We start from the raw sequence: 4,495 nt of genomic DNA on the forward strand, positions 1-4,495 counted from the left end.
TGTGATGTAGGCAAGTGTACCTATCGAACAGTAGTATAGTCTTAGCAAGACCAGATTGTCGAACCCAAAGGAACTAAAAGTACTAGTAATGACTGTCTTTTTATTGTCTAGCCTAAGAATAAAGTGGTTTTTGTTTTAATTGAATAATTATCTAAACTAAGAACGCACAGAGAAAAGAATTGGGGAATTGTTTTTGGGATAAATCGATTGACTTAAGACAATACCTAAGAAAAAATCCACATAGACTTTACTTGTTATTCTGGCTCTGAATCGGACGATTTATTCATTCAACTTGTACCGTAGAGATCCCTAAGTTATGTTGTTATCCCTATTCAAGACTAATAACGTCTAATCCCTAGATTGACTAACCGAGACTTTTCTCTAATTAACACTCTAGGCTTGCATTAACTCGATCTATGGATCCCCTTATTAGGTTTCACCCTAATCTGAAAAAATATTGTCACCCTATTTCTAGGCGCACAATTAACTTCACTTAATTATGACAAATGTACTCTTAGATAGGGTCTATTCTTCCTCTGAATAAGAGCATGTCTTGAATTAGTATCCTGGGATATCAAAACAAGAATTAAGAACACAAAATTAAGAACAAGTTAAATATTTATCATACGGTTCAGAAAATAATAACAAGATTCGTCTTAGGTTTCATTCCCCTTAGGTATTTAGGGGTTTTAGTTCATAACTAAATAAGAAAACATCTCAGAAGAATAAAGAATACAAAACATAAAGAAAATCCAAAACTCCTGAAGGAAATTAAGGAGAGATCTTCAGTCTTGATGATGAATCCGGCTTCTGATATGGATCAATGGGCTTCCTTGGAGTAATTTTTTACCCCCTTCTCCGTCTCCCCTTTTTCTTCCTTCTCTAGGGTGTATTTATAGGCTTTGGAATGCCTAGAAGCCTTCAAAATTAGCCTTTTCTGAATTGGACTCAACTTGGGCTCGGTAGGGACATACCCATGGCATACGCCCGTGTTTGATTACTTTAGGCCATGCTCGAGCCTGCCAAATTGACACGGCCGTGTGGTCTGCCTGTGTGAGGAGGTCCAAGCCTTGTTGATTTCGTACTTTGGCCCATATTCTTTGTTTTTGGCCCGTTTCTCATTCCTTTCAATCTCCTATGCTCTCCTAAGTATAAAACATGAAATTAAAGCATTAGGAGCATCGAATTCACCAATTCTAATATGAAATCATCCAGAAAATGCATTAAACATAGGGTAAAAATTTGTATAATTTATGGTTTATCAGTGGTTTTGGGACAACAAATCTAAGTCAAAAAAATATTTAAATATTATTTTCTATGCTTATGATATATGAATTAGCATGTGTGAAAGTTTCGTATGAAAATTTAATTGTTTGTGTACTCAATTTGATAAAAGGACTTAATCGCGTAAAATGTAAAAGTTGGCTGTTGTTTGGTAAAAGTGTTTATTTGATTTGGCTCATTAATTGTGGGGTCCTTATGTGGTAATTTGACCTTTGGAAGTTTGAATAGAAGTTAATGACCATCCAATATATGTTTATTTTATGTTTATAATAAGGTTAATAAGGTAAAATGTTTATTATTGTTAATTAAAATTAAAAAAAAGCATGAAAATGGCCATTAACATCCATTTGTGTCGAAAATACAAGAAAAAGAAAAAAAACAGAACATTAGGGTTCAACCATTGATTTTCTTTGATTAAGGTATGTGTTTTGATTTTTTTTGATAATTTCTACGTTTTTGTGATCGTTGCTTTGTGTTTTACTAAGCCCATGCCTCAATTTCTGATTTTGATGAAAATTTTGAAATGTGCCATGGATGAATTCATGAGCTTTATGTTGTTAATTGATGAAATATGAAAGTTTGATGTTGGGTTTATATGTTTTGTCTTTGGATTTTTTATGATTTTTAGTAAGTTAGGCTAAATTGTGAAATTTATAAATTGAGGGACTAAAATGTGAAATAAATGAACTACATATGAATCTTTTAGAAATTTGGCTAATCTTGTGTACAAGAAAATTATTTGTATTTTTTGATTTTGTGAATTAGGGACTAAAGTGTCAAAATGTGAAAATGTGAGGGCTAGTTTGCAAAATGCCCTAATTGTGTGTTTGTGGATAGTTTTGAATGAATTTTTTATTGAATTAGTTAAAATTGAATTTATATAGATCGAGAATTAAAGAAAACAAAGTTAGATTGGGAAAGTCGAAAGTTGTCGAGTAACCAATTTTATTCATCCAAATCCGTACAAGGCAAGTCAATATACAATAAACGTGTTTGAATTGAATTATTATTGTTCATATGATTGTAACATCCCGAATTAGGCCCTAGTCAGAACACTAGTTTCGAGACCAAAAATTCGATATAGAAATAACTATTTTATGATTATTATGAGGTTTATGTTATGAATACATGCTTGTGTGAAAGTTTCATGAAGAAATTCTATGCATAAATTGTCAAATTGCATTTTAGGGACCAAATTGAATAAAATGCAAAACTTGCATTCTAGAAGCTTTAAGCATGAAATTGCATTAGATTATGAATTAGAAGGTCCTAATTAGCAATTTAACCAATTTCTAAAATTTTGGACAAAAATAGACATGCATAGGAAAAAATTGGAAAGAGAAACCCTAAGGGCATTTTGGTCATTAGGTAATTAAAAGAATAAAAATGGAAAATCAAACCAAAAATGTGTCCATGTTTTTCCTTGGCAGCCAAAAATCACAAAACACCATAGTTAGGGTTTTGTTCAACATTTCCAAGCTCAATAATAAGTGTTCTCTAGCCTCGTTTTTAATGGTCTTTGTAATTTTGAAGTCCCGGTAACATGATCTACCCATTTCTAGCTATATTTTGAGCTAGGGTTCATGTATGAAAATTGAACCATGCATGACATGCTTGTATTTTGATTATTTATGGAGGATTATGAATGTTTGATGCATGGTGAACATCTTTTATTAAGTGTTTTTTAGTGAAAACACCTAAACAAGGGACTTGTTTGTAAAAGTGTAAAAGTGAGTAGTAATAATGTGAAATAAAAGAAAATATGGGCTGATATGGGCATAGAAGAGGTTCGGTCAAGCTTGAGTAATCAAGAAAATGCATACATTTCATTTTACGACCCTAGGGGCTAAATCGTAAATATGTGAAAGTTTAGAGGTCAAAATGCAAATTTGCAAGAGCATGATTTATGGACCCGTTTGAATAATGTAAATAATAAATAAGTTAAATTTGGCATTATAGATCAAGAAAAACGTGAATCGGGACTTGATCGAGGAAAGAATAAAGTATACAACGACTAAGTTCGATTATCATCGTTTTGTATCGAGGTAAGTACATATGCAAATAATGTGGCATTGTAGTATGTTTTAATGCTTTAATATATTGTAATAAATGTTTTATTGTCATTATGAGTTATATGCTTGCTGATTGTTATGAAAACATGAATATTATTATGGTCGTTATCCACGGCGTTACAAGTAAGTATGATGGAGATACCATCTGCAAGAGAGGAAAAACCCCGTTTGAACCTTAGGAATAGTTTAGGATACAAGTGACATGTCACTAGGAACTAAGAAGTTTGAACTTGTTGAGTGGTCCGGGTTCGTGAGGTATGTAGCATCCGAGCTCGTTGAGAGGTTCGAGTTCATTATAGATGCTAGCATTCAAGCTCGTTGAGTGGTCTGAGTTCATGATGGATGCAATTCATGTAACATCCGAGCTCGTTGAGAGGTTTGAGTTCATTATGGATGTGTTACATGTTATGCGATAGCTTCGGCTACGTTTGTATATGTGGCATTTATGTGCAAGGTTCCCGCATGTCCAATAGTATTCTAAATGTTCAACAGGTAATGTAACAATTGTAATGAAAGTCCCGAGAAGGGCATATGAAAGAGGCATGGTTATTGATACTTTACGATGTGTACGTACACTAAACCTATAAGTAATGCTTTGATAAAGATTGATTTGAGAGGAGCAAGTATGTATATGCATATGATGAATAAGCAAAGAGGTTTGAATGAAGAATAATCTTCATGTATACGTTATCATGTTTTTGCATGTTAATTGTTTACCCCTATTGCATATTATTTGTATGTGGACTTACTAAGCTTTAATGCTTACTCCCCTCTCTTTTCTATTCTTTGTAGTTCCTCCAAGCTAGCTCAGGGATCGGAAGCTGTCGGAGTATTCGGTCACACTATCAAAAGACTATTGGGTATAGTGAAATTATTATTTTGAGTATGCACGTATATGAACTTGGTCATTTTGTGATATGTTTCATGTTATTTGGCCAATTTATGAAGGCCTATGATGATGATGATTCTTTTATGATGGCCATGTGATATGGCTCATATTTGATCATGTAACAGTCTGATCTTGACCCTAGTCAAAATAGTGGTTTCGGGACCACAAATCCGAGTCTGAAAAATGTTTTAATATTATTTTCTGTGTCTGTGATATGCGAATTTATATCTGTACAATTTCTGTGATTTAA

Source organism: Gossypium arboreum, chromosome 7 (genome assembly GCF_025698485.1).
Source record: "Gossypium arboreum isolate Shixiya-1 chromosome 7, ASM2569848v2, whole genome shotgun sequence".
Taxonomy (NCBI): domain Eukaryota; kingdom Viridiplantae; phylum Streptophyta; class Magnoliopsida; order Malvales; family Malvaceae; genus Gossypium; species Gossypium arboreum.